Source organism: Lepisma saccharinum, chromosome 10 (assembly GCF_977018435.1).
Source record: "Lepisma saccharinum chromosome 10, izLepSacc3.1, whole genome shotgun sequence".
NCBI classification, from domain to species: Eukaryota; Metazoa; Arthropoda; class Insecta; order Zygentoma; family Lepismatidae; genus Lepisma; species Lepisma saccharinum.
The window spans coordinates 46,345,101-46,367,354 of NC_139238.1; the positions used below are offsets into that span (position 1 = coordinate 46,345,101).

The 22,254-nt window shown below is 39.0% G+C and overlaps 2 protein-coding genes across 7 annotated transcripts in view; both read right to left on the reverse strand.

The window, feature by feature from the left end:
- Rim (Rab3 interacting molecule) overlaps window positions 1-22,254 on the reverse strand; it is a 500,966-nt gene that overhangs the window by 235,013 nt on the left and 243,699 nt on the right. The gene's annotated exons all lie outside the window — the stretch shown is intronic.
- The window catches only part of botv (exostosin like glycosyltransferase 3), a 607,246-nt gene that overhangs the window by 183,403 nt on the left and 401,589 nt on the right, over window positions 1-22,254 (reverse strand). The gene's annotated exons all lie outside the window — the stretch shown is intronic.

A 22,254-nucleotide genomic window follows, 5' to 3' on the forward strand; every position in this document is an offset into this window, starting at 1 on the left:
GGACACTGTCAGTCAACAATACATATATGGCATCGGGATTTCGTGAGCATGTGATGGCGACCCAAGGACCAATTTTCTAAGTTAACCTCAGGCTATACCGTGCATCTCAAATGGGTGGAATCTGAGCACCGATTCATGGGACACATCAATCGATCCCAAGATGTAGAACACCAGAATACATGATATTCAACATACTCTCAGTAAGAATATCCAAGTAGAAAGACATACATGCACCGTTTGCCCTTTTGGTATTTATCTCAGTTGATATCTCAATTTTCAGGATTTGAAACAAATGTAAAACAGGGATAGACCTAGACTATAGGTATACAAATTTGTATAGTGATTTTGAAGTAAAGGTAAGGGAACATGATCAAAGTTATCCTGAAGTTCATTAATCCGCTTCCCAAGACGAATTTTCAGTGTTGAATCTTGTATTCAGCAAGAAAAAAATGTCCATATTTGGACAATTTGTGCGATGAAAAAGTCACACATCTTGTGTGTGTCTATATATATATATATATATATATAATATAGACGAGATCATGCAAACATGATCATGATCGTGTAGCGCTAGCATATATTAGTGCATTATGGTAAAACATGTAAGAGAATGTCAGTCAGCAATATATACATATATGTATATGGCATTGAAAATCCGTAAGTATACGATGGCGACCCAGGACCACTAAGATTATCTTGTAAGTTAATATCAGGGCAATTCTCTGAAAAGTGAAACCAGGATATAAAATAACGAAGTTCCAATATTAATTTTATATTCATGGTATTTAGGTGGATTACGATCTAAACCATCATGAAAAACAAAAACAGGTAAATATTTAGAAAATATTTATGAAATAAAGATTTGTAAAGTTGAATGTCATTTTACAAGTGAAAACCTCTTAAACTTTAGCTCATGTACGGATACATGTTTAGATATATTTATAATTAGCATATCTGAATTATTTTTATTTATCAAATATAGGGTTATATACTGTATATATATATATATATATATATATATATATATATATATATATATATATATATATGCATATTGAATATGGAAATACAGGAAATAGTGTTTTTCTAAACTTCAACACTGGCCTTTTAAAAGTACTCTGCGGCCTTGTCTCGTGCATCACGCAAAATATTAACTTTTTCTTGTGGAGAAAGATTTTTTATAGAAAAACATTTCCAAACTAAAATATACTTTTAATATACAGCATAAAGTACTGGAAACATAATTATTACAATTTCAATCAAGACACTGACATACCAGTGCATCACACTTCAAAGCATAACATCTTGAATCTTGAAGTTTCCTCTGGAATTAAGTAGGAAAGGAGGCCTATATTTTAGTTTTACAATTTGCCTGGTTGGGTACAATAACTTATCAGTCTTCAAAAGCCACTTCCAGTGGTTGGTATGAACAGCCCTCACCACTACAGATATCTCATATTCACCACCAACCTTTCTCGTAACTTAACCGGGATAGTGTTCTTCGTCATATCTTACTATGACCCAGTCACCCATGCTATAGGCTGCACTCGCATTCACGTCAATTTCTAATTCAGGAGTTAGAGCATTCTCAAGCATCCTCTACCTGGAATAGCTTTTATGTTACGTACTGATTTGATGCCTGCAATTGGTTGAGCATCATCCCAACTTCTCTCCTGTTAAATTGCTTTTTCATTTATAAAAAAAAAACTTTAGTTTTGGGCATGTGATTTCTAATTACTTCTGAAAAATCTGAAGGAGTCTGTATAATTGGCGCAGATTTACTTTTACTCATTACATGAGTACGAATAAGTGATTTTCCTTGTCCTCTAATTCCATCCACAACTTTTACATGTGAAGTTGCAAAATACTTCCAGATGGATACAGAGTACAGGTTACAGGAATTTGGTCCTACGCTGTTATCTTCAATAACGTTGTGCAGAATTAAATAACAGATAGTATACAGCTAATATATATATATATATATATATATATATATATATATATATATATATTCTTTTTCATCAGTACACCTCAATGTGTGCCCCTCTCGTTGACCTCAGGATGTCAAGGCGATATTCCACTTCTACCCATACATGCTGCAGCATATCAGCATCAACTGTGCTGCAATGAACCTTCTGCGAAGTGTAACGAAATCTGAAACAGGGGTTTGATATGCACAATCCTTGACTTATCCTCAAAGGAAAAAATCCAAGGGGGTGATATCAGGAGATTGCGGGGAGCAGGCTTGGTCCGTCACAGTCTAACTGTCTATTCAGAAAATCCCGAACATAATGAGACCAATGTAGGGGTGCTTTGACTTATTGGAAAATAATGGATGGCTGCAACTCCTCCACCTGGGGGAGTAGGTACTGTTCGAGTATATCGCAGTAAATGTTCCCTGTAATCAGTCTCCAATTAAGAAAAATAGGCCTAGAAACACAAATGACAAAACAAAAATAACTTTTTGATCTTTAGAACACGTTGCAAAAAAACCGCCCTGCTCTATGCCATGTGGTTTCATAGTTATGTTTGGTTATAATGGTATGGAGACTTTAGGGACACCCTCTCATTATAAGGTTACCCTTGGTATAGGTTTTAAAGAAGTTGTGACACGTTTTGAGAGAGTTTATGAAGCCAGACATTACCTACAGTGGAGTGACAACATAAAAGAGTGAAATGTCCCGTGCATCCCGTATTAAATGTCATTTGCATCATACAAGAAAAAAATGTTTTTATAAATATGAAAATGTTGTTCATTGCATATTGTAGTACAAAGTATACAGAAAACTGTGTCTAAATATGATACCCTGGAACTTCTTCACATCATGTTTCTCTGAGTCCCGTGCATCACACAGGTTTTTTATTAAATTTTGCATTGTTAATTTGAGAAAGAATCTTATTTCCTGGTATATGATAAGTAATCCACTAAGTATTAAAACACTGACTATGATAGATCAGTACAATATCAATTAACTAACACACCAGACTCGTTTAACCATGTACAAATGTCCAGTGCATCACGCAGAGAATCGCCCATCAGGTAGATCATATTAAGTTGTTGAAAATTATCTTCAGCCACCAAGAGTCCTAACATGATCGGAGAGCGGAGAACATTGAGAAACATATCCGATCTAGAGTTCTGAGTGTAGCACGTGATCTTGTTTGTTGTTTCAGTGGGAGCCAAAAAAAAACGGATACCTTTAACGTTGGGTCTCATCACTACGCCAGTGCAAAAAGCTACAAGGTCAAAAGATCTGGTGACGGTTTTCAAGAAATCTGGACACAGCTTAATTTAAGAGCAGGTCTTTCAAGTGGATGCTTTGTTGGGTGGGACATTCTAAAATCACTAGATTGGACAACTAGTACCTTAATACATTAGGACGAACACATTTGTCCACTACACAAATGATATATTGGAAGAGAAAACTCACCGAAAAATATTATTCATATAACCCAAGTGACTGCTTGCCAACGGAGCCGTGTGATCAAGGGGTCCCGAGTTCGATACCCGGTGGAGGCACATGGCAGTGGTTCGGATACCACTTTAAACTGTAGATCCAGTCCCGATTAGTCTTTCTGTGTATAAAGTAGACTTAAAACCATAATTCAATCAATCAACCAACGGAGCAGATACGTATTTGAGCCATCCATCGGGCGCACTCGTATTGTGTGCCCAATGTACCTAACATTCACTCGTATATGAAAATGGAATAAAAGTATGACGACTTAGGACTAGAACCTATTGCATGAGTCAATGTTGTCAAGGTCGCCAATCAGATCTGAAGTACATACACATTAGTATAGTATGTATGATCTCGAGAAGTTGCATCCTGCCCACAATACCCCTGATACGTGTCAGCCAGTGTTCTTTGTCCTTGTTGATCAATCTCGTCAGTGAAACCAGATAACAGCATATTCCTAGCTTGAACTCATGAGTTGAGTGCTCTATATATGATAAGCTAATTCCACGCTTGGGTGGGCTTCATATCTCAATGAGCTTTCTAAGAGCTATTGGAGATCGTAAGAGTGGGCGTGGATTGGCTGAGGAATAGGTGTAAAGCGGAGTGACAGGAAAAAAGTACTGTTGTATGAAGCGGGAAGCCAGTTTACTACAGTGTCTTCCGCGATACCAATGTTTCCCACTTTGAGCGTGCACAATGGAAACATTTTTGGATGACAGTACTTAGAAGCGATACATACCAAGTTGTTGCTGTTTCGACAATCTACCTTTTCAATCTATTTTGACACTCACACCAAGTAAGTGGAAGGCTATCAAAGAGTACCATCAACTCTCTGATGAACCCACAGAGGAGACTATCAGAACACAGACGGTTGGCTCAGCGGGACATATCTTGTTCTCCAAGACTCGTAGACCAGAATCAATGTTACGTACAACCGATGTTTTTCGTTTCCACTTGATGAGAGTGCATTACCAAGGCATGGTGTGAAGAAATGTTAATATCAAATCTTTCTGCGTCTGTGGAAACGGGATGGAAATATGGTGAGCCTATTCTGATAGGTCGCAAATCAGATCAATATAAGTCTGTTATAACAACTCAAACAAGTATAGACAAAAGTAATCTAAAAATTGGAGATATATAATAAGGGTAAGCATTTCTTAAAGTAGGCAATGTTTGTTCCCTAGTAAATAACCTAATCGCGTAAGCAAAAGGCTGAGAAAATACCACAAACCCGAACCCTATTAGGCCCTTTTAGAATCTGAATATATCCTAAATAAAACCTTACGCTCAAGTAAAGTAAAAAAAAACAACTCCAACCAAAATACATAAAACTAAAATAATAAAAAAAACAATTCCAATAAGTATTTCTAATACCATTTACTATAAGAAAGTATGAACTTCATTTTTGCATCCTATATCTAATGCACTTTTCTGCCATTATAGTAATTATTATTATTCATTATTCATATTCTTATCCATAAATCGGATAAGAACCCTTGAATGAATCTGATGTACTTCAGAAAACCAAGATGACGTAAGGTAATCCTTGTGACTGTATATGGTGTTTCATTATCAATTTTCAACTTCTCCTTAACAACATTAGGTTCCCTATTTTAGTGTCCGTTACAATACGACCATCCGATTGAATACCTCCTTCGGTAAAGTATGCCCTAAATCAACAATACCGTTTGGGTGAAAGTTGGACGTGAATGTGGATTACCTGCATGCATTTACATGACATACAACATCTCCATCACAGAAATGGTCTACTTTTGACACTTTGATAGGCTTTTGTATTTGCTAATTACAAGGTCAAACGCTGGAAATTCTTCCTGGAAACCTGGTTAATCGAATGTTGCAAACCATAATTATGTCAAAATCCAAGATTCCCAACCTTTATCTGCACTTGGAAACTTATAGATAGCTTTATTTTGTAAATCCGTCTAATCTATCCGCCATATTGAAACGTGTTAACCATTTCGTTTAAATTTTCTTTGGAAAACACAATATTGGGAGACCCTCACTGTGGAATTTGAGCCCAAATTAAGAGATACGAATCGATCTCGACGTTTGGAAAATTGATTTATATAGGGGAACTGGCCATGAAATGACATACTTTTTGTAGAACGCCTAAAAAGAGGACAAGATTACAGGTTAGAAAGCTGATTTTATTGTAACCCATTCTTACATTCTTTTGCTACAACATAAATATAATTAGAATGATATATGCTCAAAGAACAACTAGTAATAATCGTTTGAAGTGCAAGATGCAATTTTTCAAGTACTGAAATAGTACGCCTAAAATGACACAGTAAGTGATGGTAAAATGACATACGTGTAATGTTAATTGATTGTTGTTTTAAGTCCACTTTATGCACAGAAAGGCTAATCGGGACTGGATCTACAGTTTAACGTTGGATCCGAACCACTATGTGCTTCCACCGGGCATCGAACCTTGACCCCTTGTTTCAAGGCGACGACGCTAAGTATAAGTATAAATGTTTACTCATTTTCTCTACTATGGTAAAATGACATACTGTAATTTTAGACTGATCAGTAATGTGTCGTTTTACCCGATGACATGAAAAAAAGTTATGAAGTGTCTTTCTCAGACGCCAATAGATCATTTCACGGGACAGTACATTATCATTTAAGCCATTGAACAGAAAGTGTACAGTTTAAGATGTACAAATACATTTCCTGTTACTTGCAAGAGAAAACTTCACCACTTAATTTTTCACAAAATCACTTGCCAACGACAGCACATTCGTCGTACACATTAGCTCCACATTCGAGAAACACGCACTGTGTCATTTTACCTGAGTATGTCATTTTAGGCCAGTTTCCCATACCGTTCCAAATGCACTCAGGTATTTCCACTTTTAGCTGTTTCAGATATTTTCAAAACTATAACTAAACTAACTTCAGGAACTAAAGTTGCAGGAATTTTAGGATATCGCTTGTGTTATGTGTTACATAACACAAGCGTTTACTGGCGTTTTATTGCATTCTTTCGAAATATCGACGAAATGAGGTCTGGAAAGATTTTCGAGCTTTCCAGAGTTGTTGTCACTCTCTTATTCAGGCATTGGTTCACGAGATTGACGTCATTTATGGCAAGTTCAGAGACATATCCAGGAAACCTTTTCATGACAATAAAAACGTTAATTTTTTTCGCATGGTTTAAGAAAGTGTGGGTCCGTAAAATGTGAATTTCAACTTAAAAATTTTATAGGAGTGATATATCTATCCATTGGCAAATGTCAATTAGTGAATTAAATTCAAGAAAAAGGACAAAAACAAAAATGCCTTCATGTTACGACTACCTCATATATTGCAAATTGAGAGGTCCTCGGCTGAAATTTTTACATCGCTAGATATCTTGAAGAAATGATCTATACTTACATATCAGCAAAATGGATTACTTTTAGTACACGATAAATTGTAAAACTAGCATTAATAAATATTCATCTATCAAATAAACTAAAGTCTAAAATATACAAAACAAAGATTACGTTTCCTACTATTTTATTGGTCGGATCCCTTACACTAAAATACGTTCACAAATTGGACATTTTTGTACATAACCTCTCGATAGTAATATAATTAAGTCTTTTTTTCCATATTAAAAACACTAAGTTGCTGACCAAGGCAAATTTATTAAGAAATATAAACACTTAACAAGCAACGTTTCAACCCTGCATCCGGGTCTTCTTCAGACGAAGAACTGAACTAAAAATCAGTTTTTAAGTTTAGTTCTTTGTCTGAGGAAGACCCTGATGCAGGGTTGAAACGTTACTTGTTAAGTGTTTATATTTCTTAATAAATTTGCCTTGGTCAGCAACTTAGTATTTTTTATAAAATCTAGATAAAAATATTTGTATCAAAATGGAATAAGAATCGAATAAGTAGAGAAGGTTATATATTTTACATTTACATAAAATCAATGTTCATTTTCTAATACGTATTGGTAGAATACGAACGTTATTTTTAGGAGTAACTGAGTTACAGTTAGAAACTTTCTTAGAAAAGTTTCGTTCTAAAAAATTAACCCAGTGCAGTTACAGTTATCGTTGCTGTTGAACGTAATTGTAAGTTACTTGTAAGATTACTTCGCTCGCAATTACTATGTATAACTCGTAGAGTGTGTTTCATGAATGATAGTTACTAATGAAGTAAACACTACCGCCACCGAAGGTTACAGGTTTGAGTCCTGGCGTTTTTTTTTTTAGGTGTCTACGTACAGCACAAATCTTCACAATATACCTATCAGTTATCAACAATGTCCAGTTCTGATCCATGGATATTAAGTAAATAATCAGTTTAGGATATCCATTTCTAGATTTCCAGGATATATGTTTTAAATGTCTACAAAATTAATCCAAAAATTATCCACATAACATCCTTTATGGGTACCTAAGATGCCTCCTGGACGGGCGTGTAGATATCCAGGGGATTGGATATTTGTTAGATATCACGAGATTTTGCAAGAAACGTCTTGAGAACGTTTGTGTATCGGTATGATCATCATCGTCGCGATTAGCTAAAAGTGACAAAAACAACGTAAAGTAAGACAAACACAAGTACATACATCCGGGATTTGAATCAGGAATCTTTGAGAGTCCTACACTCTGAACACTAATTGTTCAGACAGTTTTGGTTTGATTTGATTTAATTTCATTTCATTTGATGAAGGGACACTCACAAAGAACACCAGGCCAGGCCAGGATTCAAACCAGTGACCCCCGGCGTCTTACCGCGCTGTGCTAGCCACTCCGCCACGGAGGTGGGCAGCCAGGTTTTGTAGATCACGAGTTAGGAAAAAGGCCGCTTGGAAAAAGCAAGGAACCCCGTCAGCTATAGTATGGATATCGAAATCTCCCCATCCGCCTCCCCTCCCCCTCTCCGTCTCTCTCGCTAGCCTCGGAATAAATTACTCAGTACCTTCATGCAAGTTGCACGCTCAACGTCGGACTGTCGTTTGAGACAGGGTTGGACGTCAATTATTCGGCTGACAACCACTCTCGTCCACTGTTGCATAGAATCGAAAGTGAGATTCTGTATGTGGAAAATTTCGGAGCAATCCGAGGCAGAGAGCCATGCCATTGGTCGCCGGCATTTTCACGTGACCTTAAAAAGGTCAGAATAGAGTCGTTTGAAACCCAATGCTCTGGCATTTCCAATAAAAAGATTGAACTATTCATCCACGGTATGTTGAATATACCTTGTTCTTCTTACCGCCAAAATACCTCTCTAGATAAACGATCTCCGTGGTTGTGTGGCTGGCGTCATGAGCTACGAAGGTTTGAGTCCTGGGCAGAAGTGATACTCGGTGGCAAGTATGGGAAGCTATCAATTTTAGATCCAATATACCTTCCACAAGGATGTATCATTTTTGTCTCCTCAAGAGCCTATTTCCGGGGTAGAATTACAGCATACCCCCTCTAGGTACATATCTGTTCTAGGTAGGGTATGTGTCATTGCGTTTACACTCGCCGACCTCCATTGCGGAGTGGTTAGCACAGTGCTCTATGACGCTAGGGGTCCCGGGTTTGAATCTCCTGGGGTTCTTTGTGATTGCCACGTCGTAAATTTCATCATATCATCACTAATCCTCATATTCGCGAATAGCCAGAAGTGGCAAAAAAGCGAAGTAAAATAAACCAAATCAATAAATCAATCATGTCGTGTTTGCTCTCGCATCCATTTCTTCATTTATCCTCACCGTCGCGGTTAACCTACAGAGGTAGAAAGGAATTTAAATTGATCAAAGTATAAAGAGCAACACCCACCACCCACGGCCACATCCACCCGGCCCTCTCACACACACATGCATACTCACCTCCCCCGCCCCCACACACATAGCATCAGTTTATTGCTCAAATTTCTTGAACAATCCGCGTGAGAATCCCGGCATACACGTCACGAAACTCTAAAATCCCTACCACATTGTCATGCGAACAAATAACATTAACATTCCAAATAACGTATAAAGGCGGGAGGCAATGTTTAGATTTTTTTAAAAGGTTGAATTGAAATTTTTTGATGAAATTGGTACATATAGACATTTTACATCTTTGAAAAAGATCCAATTGTCTAAAACTCTTACCTTACATTTAAAAAGGGGTGTAAAGAGCCCCTTGTTATCATGACCCTGCATTAGGTATTTTATTCTTGTACCCTTAGATATTTAAAATTCTGATTGTATATTATAACCTGTGTTTATTAGAACCATTTTGGATCCGGAAAAATACAACTTTCGGAAATTTGTCACTTTACCCACATATCCCCGGTACATAGGCAAGAGGAGGGATAAGGGGGCTGAAGCTCCCCCGAAATTTTACAAATATTTAATTTAAATTGTGTCTATGGCTCTTTTCCAATCTTACGGCGGGAGCTTCAGCCCCCTTATCCCTTCCCTTGCCTATGTACCGGGGATATGTGTGTAAAGTGACACATTTCCGAAAGTACAGTATATGCTGGCAAGGGAATTGGGGAGCGGTGAAGCGACCAATCCAGCCTGATAAGAAATGCATCAGTCGGTAGAACGAGGTGCACGTAGTACTTATTCCCGTCACGTCGTAGCTATCTCTCGGCGCCACTGCTGTTGTCTGGTTGATCTGCGGCGTATTCCCCGCTCCCCACTTCCCTTGCCAGCCTGTAGAGCGTCCGCCGCAAGAACTGAAAAGACCTATAGTGGTAATTAATTTTACTTCCTTAGCAGGAATAAACATTAGATCTAAAAAGGTTTAGTGTATAATAGAGGAACCAGGTTATATTGTAATTTTCTACCATTTAATCCAAAGAATAAATGGATACACAGCTCTCAAAATGTGCAATTTTCTTTGTACAAGGTAACACAATATAAACTTTATGAGAAAAATTTGGTCCTAACTTTGAAAGCCTTTTTTAACGGAATGTGTAAAAGTTAATAACAAAATAAAATAACTATGAATTTCAGTACACTAAGTGTACAAAATGTAAGAAAAAATCATGGACAGCAGTGTTGGATATTCACTCATTCGGTGGATCGAGTAGCGAAGTTTCTCCATTTATATAATAATAATAATTATTATAATAACAATAAATTTGGATATAAAATTGGGTAATTTTTAATAACTTATAATTGTTATTTTTGTACATGAAAATTGTAACCTTGGTAATAATTATTATTGTCATTATTATTTCTATTAATCAAGTTTTATCAATGGCCAGCCCTCCTCTACAAATATTTCTGACGACGCCTGTGCTGATAAGCGATGAGCCCCCCCCCCCCCCGTCGCGAAATAAAATCCTGGCTACGGGACTGTCCCCGACGAATTTTCATAAAATAAATAGTTTCAGAAGGGGATTTAATCCAATGCATACAGACATGACGGCCATTTTTCAATTTCTCTCATTTGCGTTTCAAGAGGTGGAAAGCAGATCATTTAATTAAAGGTGAAATGTAGAATCCGAAATCATTTCACGTCTGGTCAGTTGATCCCCTTGACGCCATCTTAAAAAATGGAGCCATAGTTCGATTTCTATGTAAAGGAACCAGAATTGAATTCTAGAGGGTGAAATTTCCAATAATAATGTGTATTTATATTTTTGCAAACTACTACGAACCTGAATAGATTGAATTGCATTTTTTTCAGTTTTGCGTAGGAAATTTCTCGTAAACGTATTATTTGCCAGTTGATAATGACGTAATACTGTAGCAGCATTGTCATTAATAGTTACATGTGAATTATCATACGCGTAAATGAACGTGGATATGGTCACTGAGATGTCTTCCTCGAAACTTACGCCCATTACTTAGCATTTGGCTGGTTTTGGAAAATGGCCACTATTTCAGAAAACACGATTAATATAATTAAATATATCAGTTACCTTGCATCTGGCGAAAATATGTATCTTTTTTACTGTCTTTGCTTCTCTCAAGTTACGTTTCTCTTTGCTGCCTTTCATTCTCTCTCTCTCTCTCTCTTTCTTTCTTTCATGTGTTTCCCTCTTTCCTTGTCTTCTCTATATTTCTTTCCATTACAGTATTTTCTTCTTTCCTCTCTTTTCTTCTTTGCTTCTTTCTTTCTTTCTTCTTTTCTCTTTCCACTCCACTTCTACTTACTGTTTTCGCTTTCTCCCGTTCTTTATCTATATCCGTTTGCTTCTCTCTCTCTCTGTCTATTCTTCCAGTTTCTCTATCTCTTTAACTGCCTTTCTCTTCTCTCTTCTTTGCTTCTCTTATTTTTCCATTTCATGTTTTTATTGTTCAGTGTGATTCAACTTCACTGAAAATTCCTTATGTGCGATATTTGGTTAAGGGTATTTCACGATGATTTAGAGCACATCTTAGAAAACCCAGTAGCTATGCTCCTGATCATGACTCTTCAGGAATAAAATTCAAAGTACGTCACTAATATTGATTAAAAGGAAAGACACACGCTAAAGTAAGGGAGCATTTCTGTTATTTTACGTCACATTTTTGCCACATATGGCTAATGCGAAGATAAGAATGAAGAAAGATTGGACGAAACTGACGAACGGACACTCACAATGAATGCCAGGGCGTGACTCGAACAAGGAATTTCGGTGGTGGGAAGGAAAGTAGACTAGTTAACGGGATCGGTCACTGAGCCGTCATAATAAGATATATGGTTTGTCGCACTCCTTTTGGCATGGAACAATATTTTGCACCGTCCATTTCACTAACACTATCAGGGTCTATCGGTGTGGTTATGAACCTGTGGTCCGCCGGCATCCAGGGAGTCCACGGAAGCTTGAAGAAGCTTTGATGCCGATTTAAGAAATAAATATGTTCCACGGTTTGCGAGAGATGAAAAAATTGCATTTTTTAAATTTTTTATAACTTTTATTAGATTTGATTTCATTCTGTTATTTAGCGTCGCATTTCGACAACTTTTACCTAATCGCGACTATGAGGATGATGAAATTGATGAACAAACAGCACCAAGCCCCAGACCGGGATTCGAACCCGGGAATCGTATTGCGCTGTGCTAATCACTCCGTCACGAAGGTCGGCATAAATATTATTAATATTAGAGATCATTTATAATATACAACTGGGATATTAGAAACTTTCTACGCTAGCCTAAACAGAAATGATAAACAATCTAACGCAACGCAATTGTTATTTATTACTTAATTTTATCGAGAACTGGTACTGAAAACAACCAGATTTAGTGACTTACAGCTAGAGGTGGCAACTATTTCTAACAGCGATGGGCATTATTATTACGTTAAAAATGAGTATTGTAATACATTGTATTGAATAATTGCATTAAAATTAAATTGATAAGATATTTTATAAATAAATATTTGATGCACTCCACAACTTCAAACATTGAGTCAAGTCCATGAGGTTCGTAGTTAATGAAAGCTTAACCGTTGACGTAGCTTTTTCGAAGATACTTGTAAACTGTGCAAGGGAAAAATGGCGGTGGACAAGGAGTCGCAAATGTTAATCCTTTGCCTCACGCACAAGATTTCAACATTAATTATTTAAGCGTGTCCAGCTGCTTTCCTACCTGCGGATATTAGGTATAAATATGCGATTTGTGCGGCATCTCTTGGGACAATAGGGAACTAACATGATCAGCATATTGAAGAGACAAGGGAGGGAGAAAGTCCCCTTTTTCCTATCTTCACACCAATGCGGACGTATACTGGAACAGCATTCGATCATGTTCGACCTTGCTGCTTACAGTGTTGCAATACTCAGTATATTTTTTCAAGCATTTTCTTGCAATGTTGCCTTCGAGAATTTATAGATGGCCCTTTGTTATGGAGTGCATAATATGCATTGCTCCACACACACGCACAGAGGAGTTGGTGGGCTCAGCCACCGTGAAATAATCCCTGCCAATCCCAACCTACTGCCCACCAATGAGGAATGTTCAGAATCATTGGAGTAGAGTAAGATATTATATAAACAGAAGAATAAGACGAGAGAGAGAGAGAGAGAGAGAGAGAGAGAGACAGGCAGAGAAATTACTGAGTTCCTTTTATGCCCACTTTATGCATAGAAAGTTTATCCGGACTGGACTTATTGTTTAAAGTAAGATCGGAAGCACTATGTGCCTCCACCGGGTATCGAAGCCAGGACTCCTTGATCACAAGGCCGCCACGTTATCACTATGTCATCGGGGAGGCCACAGAAGGAAGGAGAGCAAATAATGAAAGAGAAATTGAGAAAGAAAGAAAGAGAAGAGATAGATTACAGTAGGGAACAGCCATTTTGCATCCTATTAGCGAATATGCGTTCTTAACTAATTTCGGTATGCTGATTTCGGATTTGCCACTCATTTTTCTCCACCACGTACCATTTTCGAGATACGCGTGACGTCATATTTCATATAAAATGGGTAATGTATACACCACTGAATTCCGCTTTTCTTGTAATCTGGCAACACTGCAAACTATTTGCGTGCCAAATCATCATGTATATCTTCAGTCGTCTCTTATGTGTTGGTATGTGAGGTTTATTGTAACCCTGTTTGCTACAATGAAGGATATTAATATATATCGTAATAAATAAACATGCAGTTTACAGCGTTTGAGTTGTGCAGTGACACAGCGGACTGTGCTGTCATAAACTATGTTGACTGAAAGAACCCCTTAGCTGTGTATATCATCCTAACACATTCTGTTACATTTCTGACGAATGCACTCCAAAATTGCAATGTAAAAAGATCACAGATTGTGTAAAGATAGTGTATCGTCTGTACTTTGGTGGTCGCTGGGAGATCAAGACCGCTTCTGGGCCTCACATGGTACACGTCATAGTTGCTCTGTAACACTAAGAGAATGGTTGAATGTTATTCATTCAATGCCTTTTTGTGTATCCATGATATGGCTTGAACCAAGGGACCACGTGACAGATTTTTACTTTTGCTGCACCGTAATGTGTGGCTATTCCTCGAAGAATAAAAGCATATGCATATGCATATGTCGATATGTTCTCCGCATTGAAATCGGTACCACATAGTGAGGGATTCTGAAATTCCTAAATCGCTATCCACCACAGTGAAATTGAACATTTCTCGTGACCAGGAACGTTCTTTCAAATATAGAATATACTGTTAGATAGAAAAAGATAGGTAGCTTACTTTTTTGCACGACAAATTTCAAATCTTCTATTTCATCTGGAAATTAATTTAATAACATTGCCACATGTCGGCGCACCTGATACTGCAATCTGACACGACCAACGTTCCCAGTACACTTCGTATTTAAAAGAAAAAAGAAAAAGAAAATACATGAATATGGCATGATTTTATGCATAGAATGCATGAAAATGTATCGTTCTGTTATCAATACGATAACTACCCATTGAGACCATCGATACACATAAAAAATTATTGCCAGCGACTTTTATCCATGTTTTTCTTTCCTATGTACAATAGTTTTTTTTACATCTTACAACTACAAGCGTTTATTCCATACTGAACGTTCATGCAAAAAAAAAAAATCGTGTTTAATGTTTAAAGTATATCCATATAGATAGAGTTAATAACTAATACAAGGTTCATGTCTCTTATCGTTTTTTGTACAAACGTTAAGAACGTTAAGTCGGTTTCGTGACTTTTGGGACACCCTGTATATCTCGGAAAGACGTGATACACAGAAATTAGTAAACAACACGTTATTTCATCCAGGATACAGAAAAAAAGTTGAAATTTGTTCCCTAGTGTTTTATGGTTGCACTATCTGTCGATATCTCAATTCTTGTCCCCAGGCGGTGTATCATGTGTACCAGAGAAACAAAAGAGGAAAATAAAGAAAATATAGAGAAAACGAAATTAAGAGAAAGAAATAAAGAAAGATACAAAGGAATGAAGGGAAAAGAAGAGGGTTAGATATTGAAAGAAAGAAAAGGAAAATAGAGAGAAATAAAAAGAAAGGATAGAGAGAAAAAGGAAGAGAAAGATAGGAAGAGAAAGAGAAAGGGATAGATAAATTAAACAAAAAAGAAAGAAATAAAGCTATGGAGAAGCAAAGGAAGATATTGTAGCGTGACGTCGGGTAAGGTACGGGATCGAGTCACGCCGGGACGTAGCTCAGATAAATACAATAGGTCTTAAGTTTGACTTGGTTAACCACCTCTACCCTTAAGGAGGCTGATGAAGGATTGTTGGGAGCCTGTGTTGTTGAACGCTACTCACCCCTTGCTGTTGGTCTGGCCCTCGGCTTCTGGCGTCGGCGACGGTGACAGGTGTCCGCTGGAGAGATCGAAGATGACGATAAGAGACGGCAGGCAATTCGGCGACTTGTTTTATTCTTGCAGATTCTTCGGTTGGCTTAATCCGGACTGCTTATGGACTTCTCGCTTGTTGCCGCCTCGTAGTGTCGCGATCTCTCAGCAGGCCGTCGTTCTCTTCTCGTCGATCAGTTTGGTGGTGATATTGGAGCGAAGTGAGAGATCGATTTACTGTCTCCAGCGGTTTTATACATTGGATTTGAGTCATAGGTTGGTGGACTTTGCACCTCCACTGTGCACCTGGGGTATCCCTGGATGCAGATGGAAATTTACAGTGGAGGTGCACTCATCGCTGGCGAGGGCCGTTGCCTTGCTGAGTGTGCAGAGCCGAGTGGAAAATTCTTGTTGCTCGGCTCTGCATCCGGTGGAATGTGGGGTGAATGAGCGTTCAACTTGCGAGCATCATACAGCCAGCCAGCCAGCACATATTCTATTGCAGACATCCTGATGCAGACATCATGTAGCCAGCCAGCCAGGAGACCTCCTATTGCAGCAGACATCATGATGCAGACATCATGCAGCCAGCCAGCCAGGAGCCTTCCTATTGCAGCAGACATCATGCAGCCGGCCAGCCAGCAGATATCTTATTGCAGCACACGATGCAGACATCATGCAGCCAGCCAGACACCATGCCGCCATCCTGCAGCAAGCACATAAACATGTAGCCAGCAGACCACAGGCAGCCTGCAGCTCAGCATACCACCAGTAGTCAGCATTCCAGCTGAACATGCAGCCAGACCCGTGCAGTACAGCTATGCCGACAGCTCCAACTTTTTTTAAATTTTATTTTTCCACATTATTATATACAGGGTTTTTATTTTTCTTTACTCAATGTACTTTCAATTATTATTTCAAAATATACTCTCCATAACCATCTCTACTCTGCTTCGTAACCACTCACAGTGGATACATCTTGGCCAGGGGAATGATGAAGGAATTGGGAGCATAAAAGTCGAAACATTAATTTGCCTCAAACATCGCTCTGAAGCTCGCAAGTTGAACGCTCATTCACCCCACATTCCACCGGATGCAGAGCCGAGCAACAAGAATTTTCCACTCGGCTCTGCACAGTCAGCAAGGCAACGGCCCTCGCCAGCGGTGAGTGCACCTCCACTGTAAATTTCCATCTGCATCCAGGGATACCCCAGTTGCACAGTGGAGGTGCAAAGTCCACCAACCTATGACTCAAATCCAATGTATAAAACCGCTGGAGACAGTAAATCGAGCTCTCACTTCGCTCCAATATCACCACCAAACTGATCGACGAGAAGAGGACGACGGCCTGCTGAGAGATCGCGACACTACGAGGCGGCAACAAGCGAGAAGTCCATAAGCAGTCCGGATTAAGCCAACCGAAGAATCTGCAAGAATAAAACAAGTCGCCGAATTGCCTGCCGTCTCTTATCGTCATCGTCGATCTCTCCAGCGGACACCTGTCACCGTCGTAGACGCCAGAAGCCAAGGGCCAGACCAACAGCAAGGGGTGAGTAGCGTTCAACAACACAGGCTCCCAACAATCCTTCATCAGCCTCCTTAAGGGTAGAGGTGGTTAGCCAAGTCAAACTTAAGACCTATTGTATTTATCTGAGCTACGTCCCGGCGTGACTCGATCCCGTACCTTACCCGACGTCACGCTACATGGTGGAGATAGCCGGCTCCACTCCGTGGAATTGCAGAAAATTTTAATTTTTTTTACGTCACTCAAAACCCCATAATTTAAAATCCCCGCCGCACACAGCAGCAACCCTAGAAATTCTTCTTTTTCGATAATACACTTGGTATTATAAACTCCCCACTCGTAAAATTTCTCTTCCGCTCACTATCCTTCATTTCTTGTGAATAAGTGCATAAAAAATTCCCCCTCCCTAAATTCGCATGAACGAATCCCAAATTATTCTTCACGAAGAGCTAGACCGTTCTCTTGACCAGATTCTCTCCTTAGCCTCCGCTATTAATTCCCCCGCTCCTTCCCCCAGAATAACCAGATCCAAGGCTCAACATCCCGATTATCCCCAGTTTTTAGGTGGTCTAGAAACACCCAAACGAAAAAAGAAACACCCAGAACCCCAAACCAGTACACCTAAAACTAACACCCCTACCACCATCAATCCTACCCCTACCACCATCAATCCATCCCCGTCAATAATGTCCGTAAATATACCCCATGGTTTATACCCCGCCCCCTTTACAGGAAAAAACCCTCAAGAAGTTGAGCAGTTTTTTGAAAAGTTCGATAGCATTGCGGGCGCTTTGGCGTGGGAGGAAAATAAAAAACGCGAAATGTTGCCATTGTTCCTCGCAGACATAGCGCTCACATTTTTGAACGATTTCAAGAAGCAGCCAAACTTCAACACCCTCACCTTTCCGCAAATCAAAAAAGAATTAATTTCATTATTTAAAGGCAGTCACTTAGTCAGCATGCCCATCCAAATTTTATTAGAGACAAAGCAGGAAATTAACCAGCCCATTCATGATTATGTTATTCGTAAGAAAAATCTCGTCCTTCAATTCTTCCCGCAAGCGACGAACCCTCAAATCCTTTCCTATGTTGTGTCGGGACTTCGATCTAAACACATCGCTGCGATAGGAGACAAAGACTTCACCGACACAAGTTCTCTTATTGCACATCTGCAGAATCAAGAAAGGCAAGACATGCTGATTCAAGCTAGACGCAATGAGGAACAAAGTGAAGCCATGAAACTGATAGATGCCGCTAAGTACATGCACTCCATTTACGCAACAGCCTCCTCTCAGTTTCCCATACATGGATGTATGTGTGTATCTCTATCTCTTCCCTATATATATAAAAACGGATGTATGTGTGTATGTATGTGTGTTTGTTCCAGCATAACTCTCGAACGCCTGGAGCGATTTCAACCAAACTTGGAACACGTATCACTTGCAACCTCGAAAGAAATACTGGGAGTAAGACACCCCTGGCACCCCTAGGGGTGGGGGTGGGAGGGGTGACATGTAAAAATAATCGAAAACGACGGATATTAGTATGGAATCCATAGTTTTCGGGGTCGCTAAGATGAATAGTAACATTCACAATGCTGTTCAACTACAAGACACTTCTGGCACCCCTAGGGGTGGGGGTAGGAAGGGGTGACATGTAAAACGACCGATATTAGTGTGGAATCCATAGTTTTCGGGGTCGCTAAGATGAATAGTGACACTCCCAATGCCGTTCAACTCAAAGACATTCCTGGCTACCCTAGGTGTGGGGATGGGAAGGGGTGACATGTAAAACGACAGATATTAGTTTGGAATCAATAGTTTTCGGGGTCTCTAAGATAAATAGTGACACTCGCAATGCAGTTCAACTCCAACACAGCTCTGGCACCCCTAGGGGTGGGGTGGGAAAGGGTGGCATGTAAAAAGAATAGAAAACGACCGAAATTAGTGTTGAATCCACAGTTTTCGGGGTCGCTAAGATGAATAGTGACTGTCCCAATGCCGTTCAACTCAAAGACACTCCTGGCACCCCTAGTGGTTGGGGTGGGAAGGGGGTGACGTAAAAATAATCGAAAACGACCGATATTAGTGTGGAATCCATAGTTTTCGGGGTCGCTAAGATGAATAGTGACACTCCCAATCCTGTTCAATTTATTTATTCTTGCTCTTGGAGGTGGAACTAAAAATGTTGTTCATAAATTGTTGTTAAATTTATATTATAGTGAATTTGTAAAAGATATTACTTTATAATTTGTATACTGTACTTATACTCATAGGCGCCGACTCCATGGGGCTTAGGGGGGCTCGAGCCCCTCAATGTTAATGATGTGGGGGCAGAGCCCCCCCAATAATTTTGCTTAAGAGGATCTAATGTATTATTTTTCTTCACTTGTAAAGCTTACTCTGAATTTTGCCACATGAACTTAACTTTAAATATACATTTGAAATGTTCTATACAATCAACTTTGGGGGGGCTGAGACCGATAAACCATCAACTTTGGGGGGGGCTATGACCGGAAACAGCAAAACACAAAACTTATAACTATATACTAAGTATGTATATAATTATTATTTACTATTATACATATATTAATCAGAGACATAATGAATTTAGCCAACGACTTGTTAAAGACTGTTTGGGAATCCCCTAAAAGAATGCAAATATTTAGGAATATTATTGATGTGAATGAGAAGGCTGGCCATACTGGACTGCGACCACTTTGCCCTCGTCGGTGGACGTTGAGAGCCTCCAGTATGCAACAGATCTTAAGGAACTATGAAAACCTTCTCAATTTTCTTGATAATTTTTCTGAAGAGGATTCTACTGACGCAACATTAAAATGTGATGGATATCTGGAGACAATGCTTCACTTCAAGACATTTTTCTTTCTCTCCCTCTACTGCCATGTGATGGGTCAAATAGAAGAGGTAAACTGTAAGATTCAGTCTCAAAGCATTGGTTCTACAGAAGTAGAATCAAAACTAAAATACTTGACTGACATCTTTCAAGAAAAGCGAATGTGTTTTGAGCAGTTCTGGCTGAAATGCACAGAGGGCAAACCGAGCCTCGTTGAGCCAGAATTGCCCCGGCAACGTCAGGTCCCTAAGAGACTTGAAAATCCTGATGCTGCCAAACATCACAAGTTCTACACTCCAAAATAGTATTATAAATCAATATACACTGACGTATGTGACACAGCAAAATCATGTGTTAAACAAGGACATGAATCTACAGGACTACAAAAAGTAACAGCCGTAGAGAAAGAATGCATCTCAGCTGTGAACAGTTGCACAACAAAGTTTCAGCAAACGCGAGAATTCTTTCGCAAAGATTTGGATGCCGATAGGCTCTCCTTACACATGCCCATGCTTGGTGCTATCGCCAAACAGTTGAAAGTGGTTCTAACTACCATGCGTGACATAAGGAAGTTTCTTTTGGAAGACAGCACCATCCAGGAGCCAAATTCATGATGGTCCTCAGCACTGTGCCAGTGACGACAGCCACAGCCGAAAGGTCATTCAGTGTTATTAGCCGACTAAATACATATTTGAGATCTACAATGAGGTAGAAGAGACTAAGCAGCTTAGCGGTACTTCACATACATCAAACTGTGCTTGATAATTTGGATCTGAGACCGCTCGTTAATGAGTTCATAAAAAATAACCCAGTGCGTAGAGCAACTTTTGCTTTATTTTTAGATCATGTTCATATGTTTTTGTTGTGTATGTCAATTTATATCTTAGTGTACATGCTATTTGTTTTTATTATTGCAAAATTAAATTTAGAAAGTAAAATATTGTAGCAAGAACAAAAAAGTAAAACCATTTTCCTGCGATTTGTGTTAGCATTTATGTAAATAATTAAAAAAAACTGTTAAATATTGTTTATTTTATGGGTTATTTGCAACCCATCACATGTCTTTTGCGGACATTAAAACACGCCCATGCCCTCGCCGGGACTCGAACCCGAGACCTCTGGATCAAAGCGGGTTGAGTCTACCACCCAACACGCTCGGCCACCGAGGTCGGCATAAAACTTTTAGGTTGGTCTCTTAATGTAAATACATACTTTTCAATAAAAATGTTAATTGTTATCTAAAAAACAAATGAGCAGACACAATAGACATAAAGAGACTTTGAAACATTTTCTAAACGTTTTTCATGTTACATTTCATTTGCATGAGGAATATAATAGCTGCTTAAAAACTACTATACGAAGACGTATTTTTTATTTTTTAGAAAAGAGAGGGAGTGAGTCATCATTCATTTATTTCAGTGATCAGAGCCCCCCCAATAATTTTGACAAGTCGGCGCCCCTGCTTATACTTTTAAATACCTGTAAATAAAATTAGTTACATTTTACGCTATAGTTAGAATTCATTAAACACCCGGGCAGCGCCGATCAATCAAATAGTTGTTTTATAATTATGCATTCGATAACAAAATTTGTGCGCAAGTTCTTTCGTTTTATAAAGAGCCTTGTTTAAGCTTGCAGTGTCGTATTTGCTGGTTAGAAACCAACAATCACACTCAGTCTTGAATGTTTACGTGTAAATAACTGCGGCTTGTGCTCAAATAGAAAGTGTTGGTTTTATATTCTTAGAAGCTGCAAGTCTCTGAAGACAAACCTGTATAGTAGTACAGGTGGCCCGGTTCTAAAACCTCAATTGGGGCTCGAATCATCATTTGGGGCTCGCAGTGTTGCCAACTTGTTACTCGAAAAAATCACCAAGGTTTTTGGGGTAACCTAACCTAAAGCATGGAGCTGGCAACCTTTTTCTCGCCCGAAAGTAAAGCTTGGTGGGGCTTGCCTTGATGGTTTGCTCTTGTAAGGCATAAACCCCCCCCTATTTTCTCACAGTGTTGCCAACATCTTACTCGAAAAAAATCACCAAGGTTTTTGGGGTAACCTAACCTAAAGCATGGAGCTGGCAACTTTTATCTCGCCCGAAAGTAAAGCTCGGTGGGGCTCGCCTTGATGGTTTGCTCTTGTAAGGCATAAACCCCCCCTATTTTCTCACAGTGTTGCCAACATCTTACTCGAAAAAAATCACCAAGGTTTTTTTGTCTAAC